At 40.5% G+C, this 27,431-nt stretch overlaps 1 long non-coding RNA gene across 3 annotated transcripts in view; it reads left to right on the top strand.

Moving 5' to 3' along the window:
• The window catches only part of LOC109279066 (uncharacterized), a 236,446-nt gene that overhangs the window by 59,116 nt on the left and 149,899 nt on the right, over positions 1–27,431 (top strand). The window contains exon 4 of one of the 3 annotated variants that reach the window (XR_002085995.2): positions 19,490–22,373. The exons of the other annotated variants lie outside the window; for them this stretch is intronic. This is a non-coding gene — a long non-coding RNA (uncharacterized LOC109279066). Of the gene's footprint in view, positions 1–19,489; positions 22,374–27,431 lie in introns of those variants that run through there. 3 annotated transcript variants of the gene reach the window in all.

Genomic DNA, 27,431 nt, shown 5'->3' with positions numbered 1-27,431 from the left:
GTATAACGAAGATGTGCTGGTACATAAAACATACTCAAGAATGTTTATTAAATTGTGTAATCTTGTTAGTGACAAATGTTTCCTATGAGTCATTTTCCCTTAGGTGATAATGCCATAAAGTAGTCAAAGGTTATATCCACTTGCTCTGGTCCCTGATTGCAAATCCACTTTTAAGAATAGTAGCATTGTCAGATAATATGACAGGAGAAACCAGATCAGAACACATTATAGAAGAAGATTAATATTGAGTCAGAACATGTAAATATGTGTCAGGCTGACCCATGTCCTGGAACACGTCACTGAGTAAAAAATCTCAATGAAAAGTGATACTCCTCCATAGTCTCTCTGCATCGATCATCACTGAGTACCTTCTGCATTTTTATTGACAATAACTTTTGTTATAAGGATGACAAGAGTCCAAAAACTAAATGTCCTTTCTTTACCAGAAAATACTGTGCATTGCCAATAGGAGCTGGTACCTAGAACTGGATGACCAGTAACTAAATTTCCTCCCTGAAAGACCAGTGTTTCCTCTCATGCATGCATGTCAACTTCATTCTGTCTTCCTTCTAACACTTCCTCTACTTCACCATGCAGTTAGACAAGATGATAGCCATGACTCCAACTCCAGCCACAGCCCTAGATCTGCATCACCTCCTAGTCCTATTCTTGGGGCTAATTTCGATTTTGTAAAATAGAGAATCTGATTGGCCCAGCTCAGGTCATGTGCTTCTAGTGCCATCAACTGTAGTCAAGATCAATGGCCCATCTGCTCTGCTGTTCACACAAGGGGAGGCATAGTACACGAGATTGATTGCCATTACACTTTTCATGCTTTTTTGAATCTAAATGTACATACATCTCTGTTACATTCAAAACGTTTTAGCTGAAACAGTAATATTTAAATAATTAAATAACATAAAACCTAAATATTATGTAATTTTTCTATTGGGATTTATTTATGAATGTTCATTGGAGAACTCTTACCATAGATTGCCAGTCGAAGCAAGTGGTACTTGAATGTTAGGGTACATAAGAATTCCCCCATAGATTTTGTTTAAAATAAGGATTCCTCGGGGCACCTGGGTGGCTCAGTCGGTTAAGCATCTCACTTCTGCTCAGGTCATGATCTTGCAGTCTGTGAGTTCAAGCCCTGCATCAGGCTCTGTGCTGACGGCTCAGAACCTGGAGCCTGCTTTGGGTTCTGTGTCTCCCTCTCTGTCTGCCCCTCCCCCACTTACACTCTGTCTCTCTCTCTCTCAAAAATTAATAAATATATATTTTTTAATTTTTAATGAAAAAAAGTAAGTATTCCTCTGTCCTACCTTGGAAAGTCTAAGTAAGCCTGGGGAGAAATAAAGATTTGTCCATGCTCTTTTTAGGTGATTCCATTGTCAGTGGGCCACAGTTTGAGAAACATGAGTCTAGATTAAATAAAAGGGAAACAAAAGGAACAGGGCTAAGATTTTAGAGAAGGGTCTTCAATAGAGAGGAGAACAGAAGAAAGCCAGTTATGATTTGCAGGGAATCCTTTCCCTGCTATAAACTTTTTCAACCACCAGGAGAATCATGAAACCCTTATTCCCAAACCAAACTTTCTTGGAGGATTTTCACTGTATTTAACATGCTCCTTGGATCTGTGGCTAGCAATGTCCGATTATTCTCATGAAACTAGATGCAGCATCCCACTTCGGATAAGACTTTCTAACGGAGGAAGGTAACGTACTCCCTGCTTCTGCCAGGCAGTCGCTAGAGACACCTGTTGCTCTTTCAGGCTTTGAAGGCAAAGCCAGCTTTGCAATCAGGCAGAGAACTCAGTTCTCCTCTGAGATTGGCTGAATGAAAATGGCACAGACTCTCTTTTCAAGCACCTGTCAGGGGAAGAACATACACACTCCACAAAGCGGCTACATAAATGATCTTGCACTCAGAGTCAGCAGTGCGATGATCGTTACATTGTTTTGCAAGAGTCAGCTTTCACAATGACAGGAGTTTCAGAGCAACTGCAAAATTTCACAGACACAACCCGCCATGAGTGAGGAGGAACATGCCACACAGGGAGTTTCTGTTCCCCTCCCTTTCCGCCCTAGGCTACGTGTCTTTTGGCAGTCATGAAAAGGTAGCAGAGATGCCTTTCTGGAACATTTGTTCAGAAAGGTTTTAATTTCATTGATTGATCTAGTGATTCATTTGTCTATTTTAAAATATTGTCTGGGGCGCCTGGGTGGCGCAGTCGGTTAAGCATCCGACTTCAGCCAGGTCACAATCTCGCAGTCCGTGAGTTCGAGCCCCGCGTCAGGCTCTGGGCTGATGGCTCGGAGCCTGGAGCCTGTTTCCGATTCTGTGTCTCCCTCTCTCTCTCTGCCCCTCCCCCGTTCATGCTCTGTCTCTTTCTCTGTCCCAAAAATAAATAAAAAACGTTGAAAAAATAAAAATAAAAAAAATAAAATATTGTCTAAAAATATTAAGGCACAGTTTGTTTTAAGCTGAGCCAGGAACTATGCTAAGTGTTCTAGGGATACACCTGAATGCGAAACTGACGTAGCACCTGTCCATGAAAAGGGAAAATGGGGAAGACAGATGTGAAGACAATAGTTACAGACATCATATAAAATTACCAGTGAGCTCAGTGCTTGGAATACATTGTGAGATGCTAGAAAATGGAGAAACGACCCTGTCAGAAAGGTCAGAGGTGGTGAAATTGTTTGGTGGAGTAAGGTGGAATAACGAAGGGAGGAGTATTTATTTGCAAAAGTCTTGGGATGAGGAGCTTGGGGGAGAGATCTAGGCAATTAAAGAAGTTGATGAAGGAGAGAGCAAGGGTATAGTTCTGGGTTGGATTGTGTCCTTCAAAAAAATGTGTTGATTCCTAACCCCCAATACCTCAAAATGTGACCTTACTTGGAAATAGGGTCATTGAAGATGGAAGTGGTTAGTGTGAGGTCACACTGGTGTAGAGTGGTTCCTTAATCCAATGTGACTGGTATCTTTTTTTTTAATGTTTATTTATTTTTGAGAGAAAGGGAGGAAGAGAGAGGGAGAGAGAGAGCACAAGCAGGGAGGAGCAGAGAGAGGGGGAGATACAGAATCCCAAGCACCTCCAGGCTCTGAGCTGTCAGCACAGAGCCCAGGGCGGGCTCAAAGTCACGGACTGCGAGATCATGACCTGAGCAGAAGTCAGACGCTTAATCGATTGAACCACGCAGGTTCCCCGTGACTGGTGTCTATATAAGAGTTGGAAACAGGCACACAGAGAGAAGATGGCCATGTGAGGATAAAGGCAGGACTTGGCGTTAGGCTGCCATGAGGCAAGGAACACCTGGGTCCACCAGAAGCTGGAAGAGGCAAGGGCTTCAGAGGGAATATGGCCCTACCATCACTTTGTGGTAATTTGTTATCCAGCCCCCGGAAACGTGTGTGCAGTAGATGGCATTAAACCAAGCTGAAGTGCAGGGCAGGCCAGACCACACAGGGCCTTGAAGATCTTGTTAAAGGTCTTACTTTTAAAAACAATGGGGAGCAGATAAATGTTTTGAACCAATATAGCAATAATGGCTGGGTCCTGTGAGAGAGGATAAGCTTACTTTTTGGTCACTTGTTTTGGTCACTTGAATTGCTCAGCAAATGAAGGAAGGTGGCAAGAATTATACTTACCCAGCATTCCGAGTCATTGATATTTCAAATGGCAACCTAATTAGATCACAGTTTTCTCTCCCATTACACCAGATTACAGGAATCAAGTTTTCTGTACTGGCTAATGGACAGCTGAAACATATTTTCAAATTGTGTTCCAGGGAACACTAGTTCTGAGAATACATTATAGAAAATATTCCATGGTCAAAGAAGTTTTGGAAGTTCTAAGTTTCTTGGGGTGTTTCTTCTTGCTTGCAGAATCATAATATGCATTAACGTATTATCGTCTCTCGAAGTTCTGTAGTAAAGAAAGACTTCAACCTCAGTTTCCAAATATGTTGGACCATGAAATATCCTTGGGCTGAATCAAAACCAGAAGTAGGTAAGAAGTACCTGTTAACTTTTCAAGGGATTCACTTTTGGAAATGCTGAGAGGTTTTTAAAAATAATATTTTTGTGCCCTCGCTCCACTTTCCAAACCAAGAAATGCTACCCAACACCTAGTTTAAATTCCGCCCTGCAATTTTTCTCTTCCCTGCGTGCATGGCCTGCTGGGGGAATAGCTGCTTTCAATCTGTGAAGCTCAAATCTTCCTTCCCCTTCTCTTCTCCCATCGGAGCCTCATTTGAGAGATCTGCCCTCAAGCAATTCTACTGGCAGAGTGTGGAAAAAGTATTTCTGAACAAACAAAAAAAAAAGAAGTTGTAATGCTTTTTCAAATGGCATATTCAAATGTGACTTGAAATGGGTAGCCCCAGACTTCAAAATGTAACCAAGAAAGACAGTGCTAAACCTGGAAAGGATTCCGGTCATTTGGTACAAAATGATCATTTTGTTTATAAATAAATGAAGGCCGGGCCATCTGGGTGGCTGAGTCAGTCTCAACTATCCGACTTCGGCTCAGGTCATGATCTGGCAGTTTGTGAGTTCGAGCCCCGCGTCGGGCTCTGTGCTGACAGCTCAGAGCCTGGAACCTACTTCCGATTCTGTGTCTCCCTCTCTTGCCCCTCCCCCACTCATGCTCTGTCTCTCTCACTCTCTGTCAAAAATAAACATTAAAAAAATATATAAATAAATGAAGGCCTAGATGGCCAGAGATTGGACCAAAGCCACAGAGAAGATGAGATAGCACAGCAGGAGGGAGAAGCAAGGTATTTCCTCTCAGCCCTGCCTCCTCTTGAAATATGTCTTTCAAGGCTTTTAAAAAACTTACATTAACTTTTTTTTTTCTAGTATTTTTTTTTTATTTTTTTTCTCAACGTTTATTTTTGACACACACACACACAGAGAAAGAGAGAGAGACAGAGAGAGACAGAGCATGAATGGGGGAGGGTCAGAGAGAGAGGGAGACACAGAATCTGAAACAGGCTCCAGGCTCTAAGCTGTCAGCACAGAGCCCCACGCGGGGCTCGAACTCATGGACTGCGGGATCACGACCTGAGCCGAAGTGGGAGGCTTAACTGACTGAGCCACCCAGGCGCCCCTTTACATTAACTCTTGATAGCATTTGAATCCAGACATTAATCGCTAATATAAAAAAGACCCCCCATAAATGCTCAACGAATTCAAGCGTCTCAGTAGCACATAGCAGTTCTTTGTGAGTGTGACTAATTCAATAAACCAATTCAATAAAATGGGGAGGGAAAATCCATAAATAGTAAATACCTTGTAAAGTTGTATGCTTTGGTTATCCATGTAACACATAAATTATTTAAGTGACCACAAAAAATCTCTTTTGACACGTTCATATATTCATTGTAAGTTCTCTATTCTTGGTGGAGGAATTTCTTTTTCCTTTAAACAATAAAATGTTAAGAAAATTACTCTGGAAAATATCTGGTTTGGCTCTTTTTTATTCTCTCTCCTTCCCTTCTGCAGTCTTTGGTCGTAGGTAAAAAGACATCTCCCGATCCATACCACCCATTTAAGAGAGGAGAGGTGTCTTTTGCTATCTCTGCCCTTTTTACTATCCAGGCTGCTAAAAATCCTTCCTGACGCATCTATGGACATAAGTCTTAGGTTGTTCTGTCATTCCTGCCCCACACAATACATGTCTTGCATACCTGATTCTGCACCCAAGCGTCAGCCTTGCAGGCAAGATGTTGGGACACAGCAGAAAGGAAGATGGCAGTAGTGCGTTGACTCTGCCCCATCATGAGTTGAGCCCGGGAGAGATGCATATGGGGTTTCTCCTCGTGTGCACATCTTACAGACGCTTCAAGAGAAGTGGTGGTCATGCCACATGACACCTTCCCACAAACCAGCTTCTCACCTCGTGCTCCACTGAAGAAACAGCAATCTGTTCTAACATTGGAACATCATCAGCCTGAGAAAACGCTTAAGACAATTGTTCGGTCTCCATGTCTCCTTACTCAGGAATTTTTAGGGATAATTTTGTCTCTTTGCAATTTTCTTCTTCCCAGTTAGTTCTGAGAACCTAATCCACACATAAAACGTATACTTCCAGATATAATTTCATCGACGTTACATAGGAGCGATACCGCCTGGACACATCTAGATTTACTCATTTGCACCCACCTCCTACTGGCCCATTTTGCTTCTTCTGTTGAGACGGGACATTGATGTCATCCTACTTGGGCCAAAGTAAAAGCACAACCGGTTCCCAATGTTCTCTTATCTCAGAAAGATAGAACTTTCAGTGTGCTTAAGGAGCTGCCTTCACACTGTCACCACCACCCTGGCAGTAAACGGCACAAAGAAATTAGGGTCTGTATCCTTTCTCCAATTCAGGAAGCAGCTCAATGAAGGGAAAGTCTGAAATTTTTAAAAAAGAAACAAAAGTCTAAATTAAGCCCCCACTGCTTTTTTGCTAAGGGACCTTGGACAAGTTTCTTCATCTTTCTGAGCTTCTGTTTCCTCGTCTGTAAAATAAAGGATGATATTCACTCAAATTTTAGTTGGGAAGCAACTGAGGTTTTACATCATATCATTATGGCTGCTGGCCCATCAAAGCTCTCAGCCTGTACACTTAACCTTCCTTTCTCTGGCTCCTTTGAACTTCCGCATCCAACCTAAGGTAGCTTCAGAAATCAAATGCCACCTGTGTATCCAAAAGACCGTTAGCTATGAAAACTTAATCTAAAAAAAAACCCTGTCCTCCATGGTCTTTCTAATATCTGGAGATTAATGAAATATCATTAAGCAATACATTGGGAAAATACGGAGTAGATAACAAATGGACTCCACAGAAGGCATCATGGGGCACAGGTCCATGAATAATCGCTTAAGAAAATCCAATTATTCAGTCCAGCATATAGGCCATATCAATTCCACTATTACCAACAGATGAAAGAGTCAGGGGATATTGGACAGACCTAGAGGCAATTAAAGGTTAGTCATTAATACGCATAAGTTTGGAGTCAATACAACTATATTCCAAACCCAGCTCTGCCATATACTGGCTGTGTCATCTTAAGCAAGCCATTGACCTCTGTAAGCTTCAGTGTTTTCATCTACAAAAAGGGGGTAATATAAAAGCATTTACTATATGGGGTTATTTCTGCGAGTAATAAATACTATAATGAATATATAGGACTCTGCACAGTATCAGCTGAGTAGCACATGATCAATAAATGACATCAATTATTATTGCTGTTTACGGGTTTTTTTCCCCATTTTTTTCTGGACACTTAACCTCAAATCTGATTCACTCAAAATCACAGAGCTTCAGCCTTCTTCTTCTTTTTTTTTAATGTTTATTTATTTTGAGGGAGAGAGAGAGAGTGTGTGTGTGTGTGTGTTCACATACACACACACACAAGTGAAGGAGGGACAGAGAGAGGGAGAGAAAATCCCAAGTAGGCTCTGCACTGTCAGCACAGAGCCTGATGCCCATGCACTGTGAGATCATGACCTGAGTTGAAATCAAGAGCCAGATTATTAACCAACTGAGGCACCCAGGCACCCCAGAGTTTCAGCCTTCTGATACTTGAAAATGTGCAACAAGAACCCAGTCCTTGGGTATAGAAATAAAAGAAGAAAAGGCTCTTCTCTGATAAATCTTCCTCCTCCCTTAAACAGTCAGGAAATAATATGGTAAGCATCAGGAAGGCAAGGCAAAAGAATTATTTTTAGTCATCAAGAAATATCCAATAACTTGAAATCCATGCTTTACAGATGTCACATACAAGGTGTGAAGTTTGCAAAGCATGCTCATTTTAACTCAATTGCCAGCTTCTCTTCTAGAGCAAAACTATGATACTTAACGATGCAACCAATGGGGAAGCTTTAATCTTTGTCCTAGCCAGTTGTCTAGTATGACAGTTGAGATCATAGCACTTGTCAAGGCCATTCTTTTTAGGATTCTGGGAAAGGTTGGAAATCTGGATCTCTGAATTCAATGGCAAGTAGTAAAAGTGAAATCCACCAGATGTACCAATAGTTTCCTTGTCAATAGCAAAATAACATTTTCAGAAGGATCTCATTTTTCTTTACTTCTTGGGAACACTGACAGGCAGTTGTAAATCATCATGTTGCCAACGATTGAAGATCTCAGACCCAGTCCAGAGCAGTGCAGGGGGTTAGCAAATAAGGTCATTGTGATGTGAAACAAAAACAAAGGGAAATATTTATTATATTACTGCTGTGTGTGAATACCAGTCAGTAAGAGAATATATGGGGGGAAAAACATAAGCTCAACATCTCAAATGGATAGCTCTTGCTGATCCTGAACTGGATGTTCCAGGAGTCAACAACTGAAAATATTTGACTAATTTTACATTTTTTAAAGTAGCAAGTATATATGGCTACTTATATTGTTTATTTTTTGATGTTTACTTATTTTTGAGAGAGAGAGAGAGAGTGAGTCCAGGAAGGGTAGAGAAAGAGGGGGACAGTGTGGGGCTCCGCACTGACAGCAGTGAGCCTGATGCAGCTCTCTAACTCAAGAACTGTGAGATCATGATCTGAGCTGAAGTTGGACACTTAACCGACTGAGTCACCCAGGTGCCCTGGCTATTTATGTTATTTAAATGTGTGTGTGTGTGTGCGTGTGTGTGTGTGTGTGTGTGTACATGTATATAATTTAACATCTTGGGGAGGCCAACGTAGCATGTGGTTGAAGTACTGTGTAATTATAAAACTTATACAGTTCAAATAAAAATGCCTCTAGGTTTTGTATACAAATGTTTATAATAGTTTTATTTGTGATCTGTAAAGCTAGAACAATCCAAATATCTTTCAGCTAATAAACGGCTAAAAAAAATGTAACATATCCATACTGTGGAATATTAAGCAGTAGTAAATGGATAAATCTCAAAAGCATGATGTTGAGTGAAAGAGGCCAGAATCAAATGGCTGCTCTACAGTCCTCTATAAGTATGTTTTTAGGACATTCTGGAACAGGAAGAAAAACTGAAGTAATTGCTAGAGGCATGAGTGGGGTTAGGGATTATCTGTACAGGGGCATGAGAATTTGGGGAGGAGATATTATGTGTCTTAATTGGGGTGGTGCTTATGATAACTCATAGGACCATGTGCTGAAAAGGATGAATTTTACTGTGTGTAAATTATATCTTGATAAAAATAAAATTTAGGGGCACCTGGATGGCTCAATTGGTTAAGTGTCTGACTCTTGATCTCAGCTCAGGTCTTGATCATAGGGTCGTGACTTCAACCACCTTGTTGGGTTCCATATGAGGTATGAAACTTACTTAAAAAATTTTTTTGTAATACCTCTGGGTTTTTTTTTTAAATATAATTTATTGTTAAGTTGGCTAATATACAGTGTATACAGTGTGCTCTTGGTTTTGGGGGTAGATTCCCGTGATTCATCTCTTACATGCAACACCCAGTGCTTATCCCAACAAGTGTCCACCTCAATGCCCATCATCCATTTTCCCATCTCCCTACCCCCCCGCCATCAACCTTCAGTTTGTTCTCTGTATTTAAGAGTCTCTTATGGTTTGCCTCCCTCTCTGTTTGTAACTATTTTTTTACCCTTCCCTTCCCCCATGATATTAAGTTTCTCAAGTTCCACATAGGAGTGGATATGATATCTGTCTTTCTCTGACTTATTTCACTTAGCATAATACCCTTCAATTCCATCCACGTTGCTGCAAATGGCAGGATTTCATTCTTTTGGATTGCCAAGTAACACTCCATTGTATATATATACAACATCTTCTTTATCCATTCATCTGTCAATGGACATTTGGGCTCTTTCCATAATTTGGCTATTGTTGATAGCACTGCTATAAACACTGGGGTATGTGTGTCCCCATGAATCAGCATTTCTGTATCTCTTGGGTAAATTCCTAGTAGTGTAATTGCTGGGTCGTAGGGTAGTTCTGTTTTTAATTTTTTGAGGAACCTCCATACTGTTTTCCAAAGTGGCTGCCCCAGTTTGCATTCCCACCAGCAGTGCAAAAGGGTTCCTCTTACTCCACATCCTCACCAATATCTGTTGTTGCCTGAGCTGTTAATGTTAGCCATTCTGGCAGGTGTGAGGTGGTATCTCAATGTGTTTTGATTTGTATTTCCCTGATAATGAGTGAGGTTGAGTGTCTTTTCATGTGTCTGTTGGCCATCTGGATGTCTTCCTTGGAAAAGTCTCTATTCATGTCTTCTGCCCATTTTTTCACTGGATTATTTGTTTTTCAGGTGTTGAGTTTGCTAAGTTCTTTATACATTTTTGGATATTAACCCTTTATCCGATATGTCATTTGCAAACATCTTTTCCCAATCTGTCGGCTGCCTTTTAGTTTTGTTGATTGTTTCCTTAAATACGAGGTTTAAAAAAATTCCATGAAAGAGTACAGCATCTCAGACATAGCTAATAAAGAGCTGGGCTCCTTCCTGAGGCAACCTCACTGACTAAACAAGGCCTTATTGAATCATAATTACCCGCTGGCTGGCCAGGCTTTAGTTAACTTCTGATTGGCCTCAGTGCACAGCAGAGGAGCTCTGGTAAAAGTGGCAACAACAGGTAGAGCAGTAATATTATATCTCAGTATGTTAGTGTGTGCTTTGTATATCTTTTCTTCCCCTTCTAGAATACCAAGGCTATTGTGTTTCCTCTCCTAGTCCATAAAGAAACAAAAGCAAAGACCAAAAATTCCATTGGCCTAAGCATGGGCAGAATTCTTTATTTATTTGTTTTTTGGTTTTGGTCGGTTGGTTTCTATTGAGATATAATCGACATATAAGATTATATTAGTTTCAGGCGTACAATATAATGATTTGATATTTGTATATACTGGGAAATGATTACCCCTATAATTCTAGTTCACATCCATCCCCCACCTGTAGTTACAATTTTTCTTCTTGTGATGAGATCTACTTACAATATGGTATTATTGACTATAGTCACAATGCTGTACATGACATCCCCAGGACTTATTTGTTTTATAACTGAAAGTTTGTATCTTTTGACCACCTTTACTCATTTTGCCCACCGTCGACCCCTGTCACTGGCAACCACCAGCCAATCTGTTCTCTGTATCTATGAGTTCATCTTTATTTTTGTTTTTCTTTAAGATATCCCATATAAACGAGATCATGCAGTGTCTTTCTCTGACTTATTTCACTTAGCATAATGCCCTCAAAGTCTGTCCATGTTGTGGCAAATGACAAGATATCCTTCTTTTTTATGGTTGAATAATGGTCCATTGTATATATACCACATCTTCTTTATCCATTCATCCACTCATAGACACTTAGCTTGCTTGCATATCTTAGCTATTGTAAATGATGCTTTAATAATACTACTAATAATAATTTTTCAAATTAGGTTTTTTTTTTCTTCGGGTAAATACCCAGTAGTGGAATTACTGGATCGCATGGTAGTTCCATTTTTAATTTTTTGAGGAACTTCCATCCCATTTTTGTAGTGGTTATACCAATTTACTTTCCCACCAAAAGTGCATATCCTTGTCAATACCTTTTATCTCTTGTCTTTTTGATAATAGCCACTCTAACAGGTGTGAGGTGATATCTCCTTGTGGTTTTGATTTACATGTCCCTGATGATTAGTAATGATGAGGTAGAACCATTTAGCTGAAGTTTTCATCATCTAGTCTGTATTGCGATGTGCTGTCCATGAAAAATACACACTGCATATTTGAAAACTTAGTATAAAAAAATGTAAAATAGCTCATCAAGTTTTATATTGGTTTTAAAAATGATAATCTTTTAGATATGTTGAGTTAAAACATGTTAAAAATTAATTTTTCTTTTTATACATTTTAATAAGCTCTAGAAGATTTTAAATTACCTATGAAATTTAAAACTTCGCATTATAAGTGAAACTTTGTGACTCACGTTATATTTCTATTTGATAATACAACTATAACCTTGGTAAATGACTGAATTGCCCATAGGTCAATTGTGGTAAGGATCAAAACTAATGAAGGTTAAGAAATTAGCATAGTGTCTGGATCATAAGGGACTTTCAAAAATGGTTGCTATAAATAACATGAAACTATAGATTTAAGTAATTATTTACATACTGTACATACACTCAAGAACTGTCAAATTATTAAATGACCATACTATAAAGAAGTAGGTTTAGGTAGAGTACAGCCAGATTTAATTATTATAGAGGCTGCTTTTAGGCAACAGGCTTCAACAGTGGACACTTGAGCAAGGCAAGAGGGCCCACAGTAAATATGGACCCGAATGCAAAGAGGCTCATTAGGCCACAGGAGGCCCTCACTCACCAATGGGCTACTTAAAACCAGGCACAGTAGTAAAAAAGGGAAAATTCCATAGATCCCCATACTGCCTCACTCCACCCTATAGTTGCAGCCTCTCATCACCACCTCATGGTAGACAGTCTCTCCTTTGCTGTGCTGCTGCCCTGCATTGTATTCAGTAACTTTGTCTCCTTTGTTCTGCCTCAGGTGAATTCTTTGACCACCAATCCTGCTGGCCCCCATGCTATTGGGTTACCCCACAGTTACCTGCAGTTGTGGTTCATTCAAAGGCAAATTCCTTCAGGAGGTCATATGGTGGCAAGTTAGAATTGATACCCAAAGGTAGCAGTGGTGCTGTGGGGGTTAGGGGCTTATCTGAAGGGGCTTTGAGGAAGAAAGTCAGTTCTCTGGAGTTTGGGAGAATTGAAGCATTAAATGGTTCTAGGAATGGTAACGACCCTGTGAAGCACTCACAGGTCCCATGAAAGGGCAAAGCAGCATAAACTGAAGCCCAGGGAGCTGGTCTGGGGCATGGAGCTTGGGAACCTCAACCCCAGGCTTGGCACAGAAAGCATGGAGATCAAGTTGAGAACCCAAGGAGAGCGACTCTAGTGGACTGAAGACCAGAAACCTTTCCCCATATTTCTGTACCGAATAAATTCAAACATTTCTGTGTAACTTCAAGGTGGGAAAGGAAAGTCTCCCCCCACCTACACACATGTATGCACACACATCAAAATGTCTGAGGAGATGTTGTACCAAACCCTGGCAAGTGACTGGGTTGGTTTAGAAAAACTTGAGGTTCCTGCACCTCAAGTTCTGTCTTACGTCATCACGGTGGATTCTCATATACAAATTCATTTACTCAAAGGAAAATATTTCGGTATTATTATTTTTTTAATGTTTTTTAACATTTATTTATTTTTTGAGAAACAGAGAGAGACAGAGCATGAGCAGGGGATGGGCAGAGAGAGAGGGAGACACAGAATCTGAAGCAGGCTCCAGGCTCCAAGCTGTCAGCCCAGAGCCTGACGTGGGGCTCGAACTCACCGACTGTGAGATCATGACCTGAGCGGAAGTCGAATGCTTAACTGACTGAGCCACCCAGGTGCCCCAAATATTTCAGTATTATTAAAAAGCAAACTTCCACTGGGTAAATTTGAAGATCTAATTGGCTTTATTCAATGATCTGCGAATTGGGCACATCCCATCTAGCAAGTAGAAAGGAGTTCTGAGGAATTGTACAAAATGGAAGATTTTTATAAGAAGGAAGATGGGGCAACATGTTATTTGCAAAAGAAAAGAAAGGTCACCTTCCCTTAGAGGAAGGACTCACCCTGTAGATTACCTGACTAGTGCAGATTGGGAAATTCCAGAAAGATTGGTTTAAAATTCCATTCCTGGAAGAGGCTGAAACTGCAGTTAGGTTAGGTAGGCTTGGTGAGGCTTAACATAAGTGACTCCATTTTGGGCCTGTTTCTTTGTAAGAGTATGATATATTTTCAAGTGTTATCATTAGGTGTTTCTTGGGATAGGGTAGAAACTAGAGGGGGTTTCAATGACTGTTGTGTTACTTGTCCATAGGGTTTGGGGACAGTGAAAAATATGTGTTGCTTTAATAACAATAGTAATAACAACAACAATAATGTATTACCATTTCACAGAAAAAGCACTCTCTATTGGAGTAATGCTTCTAATGTTGCAGGTTTGTTTTTTTTTTTTTTTTACTCCACACCTGGGATTCGTTGTCTCACTGCTTCGAAGAATGAAGAGGTGGACACAAAATGAGCAGTGGGCCAAAGTTTATTAGAGTATAAGATTAGAAAGTAAGAATAGTAGGAAAGCTCTCTTTACGGAGAGAGGACATTCGAAAGTGAATGCCCGTGGACTATCAGCAAGTGTCCTTGTTTTATAAGGTTCTGGTCAGCCCTCCCTCTTCCCTTCCCCCTTGTTCCTTCTCAGGTTCTAACCTTATTGGCTTGATAGGTCTAGGCGCCAGGTTGTCCATTCCGGATTGGCTTGTTTCTATTGTATGAGGGGTAGGGGTGGTCTATGGCCATACTTAGGTCTTCTGTCAAATTCCTGAGGGGAAATCAGAGTGGGGAGTTGGTGGGGTCTGTTACATTGTTAAGAGGAACATTATGCCTTGAGAGGGTTTGCTGTGGTCAGGCATTCCCAGCATTTTCCCCAAAGAGGTTCATTTCCCCACCCAGGGACCTCTGGCCCTAATCTTTCCCTGTCTGCCTACTGAATCCTACCTTCTCCTATCATACTAGGAGCTTTCCAGACTTAGGTAAAAGCTTATTTGTTATTCTCCTGAGGGTTCTAGGAATATGTCCTTAGATATTTGGTTTGTGGCTGCTGATTACAGAGGACATCCCTATCTCTGGCCTTGTCCTTAGTGGCCTCACTGATCAGGATGTTGCCACTCAGAATGGGGAAGGGCTGGGCTATAAGCTTCAGAAATTCCTCCTGGAGCAACAGAATATACTTAAGCCCAACTCCGGCTTCTAGTCAGTTGTTGAAGTAGCTCAGGCATCAGTTTTTGATTGAAGAACTCTTTCTCAGAACTATGCAGGAGTGAGTTCCGTGTTTCTGCTGAGTTCCATGTATGCTGCTCCTCTGGCCATATTGGTTCAGGGCCAGACACCGGACTCAAACAAGGGCTCTCTGATTCTCTGTCTCCCAGTAATTTGTGACTGAGATGAAAGGTGTCGGTCCCTGAGAGTCCCCAAAGTCACAGACATACAGACATAAAACTCAGAGGCATCAGAAGAAACTAAAAAGCAGAAAGATGGGCAGATGGAATCTGAGTGAGAAGTAGCAGAGAGTAGAATGTCAGTCCTGGTGGCTCAGCCGTGTCAAGTTCCAGTCTCTGCCGGAGACGCCTTTGTCTTTGGCTTCCCTGAGACACCCTTGTATCTTGTGCCAGGAAGCAAAAGTTCCTCTCCTCTCAAAGGTCTTTCTAGCTGGACTAAGAATCAAATTGACATGAGACAGATTAACAGGAAAAAAAATCAAAATTCAATAGTGTACATATGGAGAATACACACACACATGGAAATTCCAATGACAGGCAAAATGAGATGTATACATCATTCTGAACTGAGAAGGGAGGTAGGGTCTGAGACTTCAGAGGGAAAGAATATTAATTCACAAGAAGATGGAAAAGAGTAAATGTTTGGTAAACAAATATTTGCCCTGCCATATAGACGAGTTACTTAGATAAAATTTATCTCTGATAATAACCCTTATCCTGAAAAGAGCTTCGAATTTAGATTCTTCTATGTAGTTAAGGGAGTGGCAGAAATTTCTCTTGAGCCCACGGGGTATCAGTTGCCTTCAGCTCTAAGTAATCCACATACCAAAATGGCCCTTCTTGGGGCCTGCCCTTGGATCCTACACTTGTAATAATTTCCCTCCTTTTGCTCAAATTAAATTCCATTGGTGTCATCTACTTACAATCAAACAGTCCTAAGAAGGAAGGAAAATATCCACCTACTTACATCTTTTTTTTTAAATGTTTATTTATTTTTGAGAGAGAGAGAGAGAGACAGAGAGAGGGAGAGGGAGACAGCGTGAGTGGGGGAGGGGCAGAGAGCGAGGGAGACAGAATCTGAAGCAGGATCCAGCCTCTAGCTGTCAACACAGAGCTCAATGAGGGGCTCTAATTTACAAACTGCAAGATCATGACCTGAGCTGAAGTTGGATGCTTAACCAACTGAGCCACCAAGGCACCCCCTCCAACTACTTACATCTTAAACAACCAAGGAATAATTCTCTCTTGGGAGAGTCCATAAATAGTAGGAAAAATTTTTCTCCCATTTCTCACCTGTACTAAGGGATCATAATACCTCATTTCTCTGCAGACATTGTGAATTTATAGAAAAGACACAAGAAATTTGCTAGAGAGTTTTGACAAACAGTGTGATTGTTACAATGCTCTGACAACCCTACATAGACTGTCCGGTCTCCTCTCTGCCTCCTTTGGCTTCACTGCCAGCTAGAGGTGATGTTAACACTACCCTACTTTCTCCGCATCAGAATAATTGCATCTGATTTTTCAGCCTAAAACAAGGTAATCATTTGCAGTATAACTGTTAGGAAACAGAAGAGGGCGCCCTAAGAATATTTAAGAAGCGACAAAGAGCATCTCTTACACCTTTAAATACTACAATGAACGCTTCCTCTCAGGCATAGAAAAGCAGAGCATGGTCGGTTTTGCAACTCATATTATTCTGTGGAGCCACATGACTAGGGATAAAGATCAAGCGTGCCTAAGTCAGTCTCCCAGAAAAAGGCAAGGCCTAAAAAAAATAGTATCTGTTAAAATGTTTGTATTCCCAAATAATAATCTGATTGTCACATGGCATCGTAAAAAAAGGGTGATCAGAAATTACTTCTTTTGATGGATATGGAGAAAGAAATAACAAAACTAGTGTTTAGAGGAATTTTCCATATATCAAATACATGTTTATGAACATAATTTTTTTTTTTATATATTCTACAACAACTCCTAGAGATAAGTACTCAAATCCCCCCCTCCCAAACCTTTGGTAAACTAAGGGAACATTTTATTTTATTTTATTTTTAACGTTTTATTTATTTTTGAGACAGAGAGAGACACAGCATAAACGGGGGAGGGGCAGAGAGAGAGGGAGACACAGAATCGGAAGCAGGCTCCAGGCTCTGAGCCATCAGCCCAGAGCCCGACGCGGGGCTCGAACTCACGGACCGCGAGATCGTGACCTGAGCTGAAGTCGGACGCTTAACCGACTGAGCCACCCAGGCGCCCCTAAGGGAACATTTTAACTAGTACCTCTTTCACTCGCTCCAGTCTTCTCCATCATGATATATGGCCTGAAATAAAGAGGTAGATTATTTAAGAAATTGTTATTGAATTAAGCAGATAGAGAAAGAAGAAGGAGAGGACCAGGAGGGTGTGGGGGAGAAGGTGAGGGGAAGGAGGGAGAGGAAAGAGAGGGTCTGAGTGACCCGCTTTCCTTGTATTTTCATGCACCCTAACAGCCCCAATATACATATTTCAGAGGCCCCAACTAGGCATAAGAGATGTCAACAGAGGCTACAAGTCCACCCAGGAGTGAATATTTAGGAGAGAGCCAAATGCAGCTACTGGAAGGGAGAACAATCAAGGGAGGGGTATTGATTTAGCACACTCTGAAAGCAGCGTTCACAGAAAGGCTTTACCGGCCTCCAGCTGTTCATTAGTTAATGAATATGAAATATTGACTCAAGGATGGCCCCACAGGTGTTCAGGAAAACAATCTCATTTGTAACCAGTCAACTGCACAAAGCCTAAGGATAGATGGGTGGGGGCAGGGAGAGAGTCCTTTACCCCTCGCTTCCCAGAACCTCAGGCTAAGGTGGATCCCTGTGTCCAGATTCTCGGCCCACCTCAAACTGTGGGGTAGGTCCTGAAATAAAGACAATGGGGTACATCTGTTCCTCTCCTCTTTCTAACACTTGGGGATGGCCAAACTGAATCCCAAGGTTTGGTACCTTTGAGAAGTAAAATACTTTAAAAAAATCAACTCATGAATTTATTTCCAAATATATTTGGAGAAAAATAAACTTCTATATAAAGCTCTCAAATTCACAAATATTAGAGTAAACTCAAATGAGGCATTTATATTTTCTAAAGTTTATTATTTTTAAAATTTATTTAGAGAGAGAGATAGAGAGCAAGCAGGGAGGGGCAGAGCAAGAGGGAGACAGAATCCCAAGCAGGCTTCGTACTGCTGTCTACACAGAGCCCAATGCGGGGCTTGATCTCAGGAACCATGAGATATGGCCCCAGCTGAAGTGAGGAGTCAGATGCTTAACTGACTGAGCCACCTAGGCACTCCTATATTTTTTAAAGTAAAGTAGATATTTTAAAAAATTATAATAGAGGGGTACCTAGCTGGCTCAATAGGTAGAATGTGTGGCTCTTGATCTCAGAGTTGTGAGTTTGAGCCCCACATTGTATGTAGAGATCACTTAAAATCTTTAAATAAATCATAATTGAATAAGTAGTATATAGATATGACTATAGATACTGAGGCCAGAGTGTTAATGCCTGGTGTTTGAGAAACAGGAATTGAGGGCAGGTGAACCAGGAAGATTAGAAAAGTGGATGGGTGGATGTGTAGTTGAGTCAGGAGTGTTGGGTGGATGAATGAGTTCAGGGATGGATGGTTGGCCAGTTGGATAGTTGGATGTGTGACAAATCAGGAGAGTCATGTTCCCTTAGCTTACTTATTTGCTAGTGCAAAGTGGAAGTCACTGGATTGAAAGGAAATGGAGGTAGAATGAGTTCATCTGGTTCCCAACCAGTGTACCACAACAAATAGATGTGGGCCAATCCCTTCACAGGTGAGCTGGCAACCTATGTTAAATTGTTTATTTTCCTTATGATTCAGGATCTCACCAAAATTAAGAGTGTGGGCTCTGGAGTCAGATTTTTTTACGTTAAATTGTAATTACTGCTCGCAGTTGACCTTGGTCAAGTTGCCTTACTGTGCTTTCCCCTAGTTGTAGAATGAGGCCAATTGTAGCACCTGTTCTGTGAGGTTTACAAATAAAGACAGCCAAAACAGTCGGTCTATAAAATCCAAATTGACATTAATTGATGAATGATTTTGTTTTCCTGGAATTAAATTCATGATGTTGAATATAATAAAATGAAAAGATGTTTACATGTTTTAAGTTTCACTTGTCAGTCTGAATCTTTCGATTTCAGGCTAGCATTATTATCAATGCTGGTTTTTTTTTTCCATTTTAACAATGAAGTTATTTTTAATCTCTAATCATTGGTTTGATGAGGTATTCAATTTAATCATGTACACCAAAATATAATATTGAATTTTTAAATAGCTGTCTAATGAAAAATTTATTTTGACTTATAGACTTCTTTGAAAATAACCTTTTTTTAGGCAGCCTCAAAATAATTCCCAATTATCCTCCTTGTACCCATGCCTTTTGTATTTTTTTTCCCTTTGGGTGTGGGTTGGACTCAGTGACTCAGATCTAATAAATAGATTGTGGTAAAAGTGATGGGATATCACTAACATGATTAGGTTACCGAAAACTCTGGTTTCCATCTTGTTTGCTTTCTCTTATGCTCCTTCTGTCCCTCTCTCTCTCTCTTTTCTCTCTCCCTCTCTCTCTTTCTCTCTTTTTCTCATATCCTTGCTCTGAAGGAATTGAACCACCATATTGTGAACAGCCCTATGGAGAGACTTATGTGGCAGGAACTGAGACCTCTGGCCACAGCACATGAGGGCCTGAGAGCTGCCAACTGCCAAGAGAGTGATGGTGGAAGTAGATCCTTCTCCAGTCAAGCCTTGAGGTGCCCACAGCCCTGCTGATGCTGTGATGACAATCTCGTGAGACACTGAGTCAGAGGCTGTGCCTCACAGAAACTGTGAGGTAATGTTTGTTGTCAAAAGCTGCTAAATTTGGGGATAATTTGTCACGTAGCAAAGGAGAACGAATACATCATCAAAATGGAAGGACTATTTTGCAACCGAAACACGGTACTAAGACACCAAGTTTCCTCTATCTTTTGCACGTGTGAGCTTTGCCAATGAACTCACTTAACCTTTCTGACTTCCATTTCCTCATCCGTCATATGGGGATAATAAACCCCAAAACCCCATACAATTGTTCATTTATTTAACCTTTCCTATAAAACTCATTAGAGAGTGTCCTACTCCACAAAGTGGCTCCATTTCTTGCTTGTGGAAAGAAAGCACCTTTGTGAGGCTGTGGAAGATAAAATATCAGGTTTTGAAATGCAGATTTTGTTTTGGGAAGACTCAAATTAGATCAGTGTGCTCATCCTGACTTTGTTAAATAAGAATTCGAGGCCAAATATGTGTAAGTGTTGCAGGATTTTTTTTTTTTTTTTTTACCTCATTACCCCGGATTCATTGTCTCTCCACTTCAAAGAATGAAGATGTGGATACTAAATAAATGAGCAGCCGGCAAAACTTTGTTAGAACATAAGATCAGAGGTAGGAATAGTAGGAAAGCTCTCTTTACAGAGAGGGAGCATTCGAAAGTGAATGCCCCTGGAGTGTAGGCAAGGGACTCTGTTTTATAGGATTTGGGTCGGCCCCTTACCTTCCTCCTTGTTCCTTCTCCGGTTTTACCCTTATTGGCTAGGTAACTCTAAATGCCTACTCACTCCTTTTTGATTGGCTCGCTTCCATTGTATGAGAGGTGGTCAGTAGCCATACCATTCCTCATAGGTCATACATTTTATGGTTCAGTACTTATTTTTATTTGGGTCCTTTGTCACATTCCTGAGGGAAACCTGAGGGGGTGTAGGTGGTGTTTGTTACATTCTTAAGAGAAACTTTACGCCTGAGGGAATTTGCTCAAGGTCAGACTTTCCCAGCATTGTTTTAAAATGTGTGTTTCCCCCACCCAGGGACCTCAGGTCCTAACCTTTCCCTCTCTGCCTAGTTTATCCTAGGTTTCCCTGTCAAATAAGTCCTACTCACCTGTTACCTCCTCTGCAAGGTCTTCCCTGATAAGCCTGGGTGAAGCAGCCCCCCCTACTCCCAACCCCTATTTCTGCTCCCATCTTTTCATCGCACTAAGCAGTAATGGAATTTATTGCAGTCGTTTGTTTCTGTTCTGCTCCTCCCTCGATTTTGTGAGGGCAGGAACCTCTCTGCCTTAGTCACTGCCAGAACACTGCCAGCGTGAAGTTGGAGCTCTATATATGTGTTGCCTGCCTGAAAGGGGTGGGAAGTGTGTTTGCTGCCTTCATTATCTTGCCAAGAACTAGTTGCTGAGCATTTCAGGTAAAGTACTTGGTTAAAAGTAAAGAACTCATCGTTATGTTCAATTTAGGATTTTTCTGGTTTTCATAGGATTCAGGATTGAGAAATTGCAGAATGCTCTGGATAGAAGCCAGTGAAGAGTTACAAAAATCATTGCAAAATCTTAGCCCCAGAAGCTTTAGAAAATGAGAGATGGACCAACAGTCTTGAGGCCCTTCTACCTGCTAGCAACACCCTTTGAAACATTCCAAACATTTGTTATTTCAAGGGGGGCACTTGCCCTGTTCTCCCCTCACCCCATTTTTTTTGTCATTGTTACCATTTGTTCTGGAAATAGACCTATTACTGGTTTATGGTGGCTAAATACAGACTTTCAGAGCCTTCAACTGAGAAAATGAAAGCCTAACTTCCAAAATTCTTCTTTGGATGCATTAATTTTCTTCCACTGAACCTTCATTTATCCTCCTCCTACTAGAACACATCCTTTGTTTAGTGAGTATGTGTGTGTGATGGGGGTGGTTAGGGAGCTGTGAAAAGGAAGAATGAAGGGAAGTGTGGATATATTCAGATTTTTATTTAAGTACCATAGTTAAAAAGTATTCTCATGTAACATTCTGGAAGAAGTGCAGGACTTAATGTCACTTCATTGGAGGCTCCAAAAGGATGGCATATAGTTGTATTAAATGAATTGCTTCAGAAAGAAGGCTTAAAAAATAACCTCAACCCTTCTTAATCTCAGGGACTTCACTAAGCCTTTAGCCTTTAAAAAAAAAAAAAAAAAGTCTAGCCTTTTCATTTATTTTCCTTCTAAAGTAAACATCACAAGATGAAAAATTAATTTCAACTTTTCATAGAGGTGGCAAGGGGGGGCTGTCTTCCTTCGTCCTTAACCCTTCTTCCCTCAGGCATGATTCTGGAGCTGAATAAAGACAATATGTTCCAAATTGCCAATCACATTAGTCTCTGTGTGGGCTGCTTAAAACATGCAAATGGCTCTGAAAAATGTCTCTCATCCTACAAAGATAAATGAAGGTGTGTATCACCATCAATTGCAATAGAAGTCAAAGGAGGACAGAAAGCACTGATAAACGAGACGTCTTTGCCTTTCCTCATAGACAAACATTGTGTGAGGAAACAGGAGTGTTGATGGATTACATCAGCCTCCTGACTTTACACATACCTGTAGCCTTCACTGCAGCCTATCCTCCCCAGCCCTGCGGACACATCTTCCTAAAGGATAGTTTTGTTTACTTAACTCCTGTGCTCAAACACCTTCACTGGCTCCCTATTGTCCATTAAGAAAATAAAGAAAGCCCTCACCTTTTCATACCAGTGTTCAAGGCCTCATTAACCTTGCCATCCTTATTACCCACAGCCTCTCAAAGTAGATCTTACAGGGGTGCCTGGGTGGCTCAGTCGGTTAAGCGTCCGACTTTGGCTCAGGTCATGATCTCCTGGCTCGTGGGTTTGAGCCCCGCGTCAGGCACTGTGCTGACAGCTCAGAGCCTAGAGCCTGCTTCAGATTCTGTGTCTCCCTCTCTCTGCCCTGCCCCGGGCTCTGTCTTTCTCTCTCAAAAATAAACATTAAAAAAAAAAAAAAAGTAGATCTTACATTCTAGCCAAAGTCAATTATCAGGGATCCTTATAACCTGAGTATTTGTCAGAATCTCCATAGTAATGATATTCCAAAAGAAAGTCAAAGCTATAAGAATAGGAAAAATATTTACCAAGGAAAAAAAAACATATATAAAGTTAAGACCTCTTCTAGCGTCTCTGCCCTTTGAGTTATCTGCCCTTGATTTCTCATTGATTATGAGACACTGTCAACTTCCTTCAGTACAAGGTAAATACAACATGAACTGATTGCCAAAGGACCTATGAACATGACAAGAAATGAAACATTTTATGAGGTTCATAAAAATGATACAGGAGAAATTAATTGAGTTCTCAAATATTTTTGCAGGTATGACCTCTTCATGGCCAATCTGTGAAACTCAAATATAAGGTGCAAGAGGTCATCTCATGTTACCATAAAATTTGGTCAAAAGTACACACACACATACACCCCAGCCTTGATCCATTGTTTAAAATTCAGTGATGATAATTGACACATCCTAATATATAAATATATCATTATAAGTTAACCTTATTTTTAAAAATTTTTATTTTCTTTTTGGAATACATTTTCAATCAAATTTCCATGCATTACATATGAAATTTTGGTTCCCACCACAAGTGGATTCCCTGTTTTGACATAGCAGTTTCCTTTGGTCCTTGCTCATACCTCAAAATATTCTACACTTTTCTAGTCCTGCTGATTTGCACATCTTCTGTTGTGACTCTCCTTATCCTTCCAGGTGCAGCTCAAATACCACTTCCTCTAAAAATCTTTCCCAAAGCCCTCTAATAAAAAGAAAACATCCCCCTCCAAACACACAGCAGATTTCATTTGAAGCAACTATGGGGCATTTCCTTGAGGAATAGAGATTTGAGTATACAGGGCTAGACTGAGGGTAAGTTCTATATAGTTCCCATTCATTCATTCAGCTAATATTCGTTGAATTCTTTAATGTATCAATTAGTGCTCTGGGGCCTGTGGGGAGACAAGGTTGTCTCTGTAAACCATGTCTTTACTGAATTCTATTTGTTGAACAAAGGGCCGCCAAGACAGTGAAGATTTACATTTCCTTTTCTGTGGGCTTTTCAAAGTGAAAGTAACAGTTACAAACTTTCCTGTCACTTACACAAGGGGGAGATTTATTACTTTTCACTGTGGACCTCTTTTCGAGAGGAAAAGGTTTCATGCAGGAAATAATGGGTCCTCCTTGCACAGGGCCAGCACCCTGGCTAGCTCCCCTCTATCTTAGCCCTGTGGGGTAGCTGTTGATGATCTGCCACCCAGCTTTTGTGTGGCCAGAAGCAGAACTTGGCAGCTGGTACTCGGATAGAGTGATGTCAGATGGAGCTACAGGTCCTGTCCCTGGTGAATTCTGTAATTTGTTTGGGTTCATTTCTGCAGAGCTCGAAAGCTGTTTCTCAGAGCAGCCCTGACCAGTGTGTCACAAGTTGGTCCAAGTTTGTGTCCAAGATCCTTCATGGAGAGGAGAGAGAAGATGGTTCTTGACTGGAACCTCTGTAACATGGTTAGGGTTACCTGCTAATCTTTGTGGAGAATGTAGAATTTAAGATACCAAAGAACACAAAGTTTCAAAGTTAAGATACCATAAAACACAAAGTTTTATGTGTACATAAAATGAACACAAAGTTTCTATAACCTTGGGCAAGTCCCTCCTCTTCTGGGACTCAATTTTCCCATCTTTAAAATGGCCATTCATAAAATGGTCATGAATCAAACACTGGATGATGGCAGAGATCAATCATGTGACACAGATGGTTCAAGTGGCCTTGGCATAGTAGTGAGAATTGTGGTGGGATGAGCTGAAATTGCACACCCCCTTTAAAGGGATTCACATTCAAATATTTTGTAAACGTGTGTGCTTCACACCATACAATTTTGGGTTTGATGTGGCCTAGGGACGCCAGTTTGCAAGTCCCAGTTTAGGGGAACAGTGAATCTTTATTTTAAAATTATTTTTAGGGGAGCTTGGGTGGCTCAGTCGGCTGAGTGTCTGACTCTTGATTTTGGCTCACGTCATGATCTCACAGTTCATGAGATCAAGCCCCACGTGGGATTCCTTGTGCTGATAGCATGGAGCCTACTTCGGATTCTCCCCCTCGCTTCATCTCCCCCACTCAGGTTCATGCTTTCTCAAATAAACTTAAAAAAAATAATTGTTAGGTTCATTCATGCATTTTGCAGCTGAGACATCTTTCAGATCTCTTTGTGATGATACCAGGGCCATCTTTCCTTCTGACCAATATCCAAATCTTCTACTAAAGCAAAGGGCAAAGTGGATATGTTTTCCTGGAGTTTTAAATGTTGAATTCCAAGCTTGTGTATATACTTGGAACCAGCCTTAAGACTACAAACTGATTCTTGTAAATCTTCTAACATAATAGGAAATATATTGACTACTGATCAGTGCTTCTGTAACCCAATGGCAGTCTGCAGCTGGAACTTTGGGCTGACTGACCACGGTGTGCCTTTAGCTGCCTTTGGGAGAAGACTGTAGAAAAGATCTTCCTGGGCCATCATCCAGGCCCCTGTCGGGACAAGGGGCTTCTAGAGGGGAGCCCACAGGAACCTCCACTCCTGTCTTTCCTGAAACAAAGTTTGATGCAAGTTTAAGCAGTTATTCACTGATAGGTTTAGGAAATAGTTTCAAAGCTCTACTGAGGGCACAGAAGGGTGGAGGGAGAAAAGAAACATTAAATGCCATGACTTAATCATTCTCTTTTGTACTACACAAGGGGTAAGCTCCCAGTGTTAACTGTCTTTAATCAGATTTTTAATTTGGCCGCACATAGCATCACCTAAGAAGCTAAAACACACACACACACACACACACACACACACACACACACACCCATGCCTGGGTCCTAACTACTGGAGATTCTGACTCTATGGGCTTGATACAGAACCTGAGCATCAGGATTTTTAAGATGACTATGATGTGAAGCCAAGGTGGAAAAACACTAGTCTAGACCTTTAGATGAGTGTGTGTGTGCTAGGATAGGGGTAGAGGGTGGTTTCTGAGTGCTCAATCTAGTACCTAATGCTTTTCTTTCCTCACTTCCCACTGTGTTTCCTTTAACCGTTTTGCACTTTCTCTCCAGTTCATGCCTCACTCCTCCTATTAAGTAAACAAAACCCAGCTTCCTTTTTAGATGTCTTTTACTATGTCTAGCAAATTTGGTAGCTTTAGGCATCCCTTGGGTGTGAAAGCTTTTGTGTCAGCATTAGATGGTACAACATTTTCTCACTTGCCACTAAGTATGTTACAAATGTAATTATAATGGCTCCATAATGTGTTGTCATGTGAATACATGATCATTTATTGATACAGTTTCCTATAGTTATGCATTTTGGTTATTTCCCACTTTATGATAGCATAAATGCCATCACCTATTTTAAATACAAATATTTGTCCACTTCTCAGATTATTTCCTTAGAGGACTTTCTTAGCAGTGAAAATTATTGGTGCAAAGATAGTAAACATTTTTAAGACTCTTGGTATATATGACCAAACCACTTTCCAAAGGTGCTGTACTGATTTAGGAAGCCAATCAAAATGATGTTCTATAATTAATGCTTCCTTTGTTGCTGATATGGGTGCATTTTAATTGCCTGGCATAATTTAAACAGAATTCGATTAAGGCCTGTGTTGTAGGCTGTACCATTCAATAACAAGTATTAAACATGTTGTAATACTAATAAATATTTATTGTACATTCCAAGGAGAGCTGCATTTTATTTGTTCACTTGCAAAACTTGCTTACTTCACGGTACCCTTCAAATTAGCAAAGCCTTTATTTATTTTCATCTTGAGTAATTTCCTTTATAATCATAACAAAATAGAATATACTCATAAATTATAAACTGAGTCTTTGGACATACTGCAGGAAAATCATCAAGAGAGATTTTGAACATTGGGGGTTCCTGGATTCCATCCACAGGAGACTCATATTTATTAGATTTGATCTAGAGTCTGACAAGCTATATGTGTCTAGGCTGCCCACGTGAGGCATCCATGTTCAGGCTTGAGTACCGCTGCAGTCTGGTATTATGAGAAAGTTTTTATGACTTGCCCAGCCCTATGTATCACCACCCTTCTTAAACTTTGCACTTCTTATTTATAGCCAACAATTCAAGAATTGTTTGATCATACTGCTTTTAAATTTATAGTAGATTGATGGAGCATATAAAGTTCTAAGAATTAAAATTAATAATAAGATTAAAGTAAAATGTACTTGTAGATGAAGTAATTGTGGCAAGAAATGGTTAACATTTTATTATTCTCTTTAATATATGTGCAAATTAAATAATATCATAAATATGTTACCATGATAAGGCTTAAGATATATAACAGAGACCAATGATCATCAACAGGATGGTTTACAGCTCCAGGGTTAGCTGGTAAATGTGTCTCAGGCTTCATTTTACAGATTATTATCATGCACTCATGAATTGGTTGGAGCCTCTCAAGTTCTTTTTGTTCCTGGGAATGGCATATTATTTCCCAAGTCACTTTTCTATGTTTATTATGACATACATAATACATACATGCACACATACACTTACACATATTAAAGAAACTTTGGAGGAAAGAAATCAATGATGCTATCTTTCTATAGAAATAATTTTGGGGGGGGGGGTGGTACAGGATGGCGGAGCAGCATGGAAGTTCTCTGTTTCTCTCATCCCTGAAAACCAGCTAGATCAGAACCA

The sequence above is a fragment of the Panthera pardus genome, unplaced genomic scaffold (assembly GCF_024362965.1).
Source record: "Panthera pardus isolate Hobbes unplaced genomic scaffold, ASM2436296v1 HiC_scaffold_8, whole genome shotgun sequence".
Lineage (NCBI taxonomy): Eukaryota > Metazoa > Chordata > Mammalia > Carnivora > Felidae > Panthera > Panthera pardus.
The sequence above is the reverse complement of the archived record's forward strand: the minus strand, read 5'-3'. Positions and strand labels throughout refer to the sequence as shown.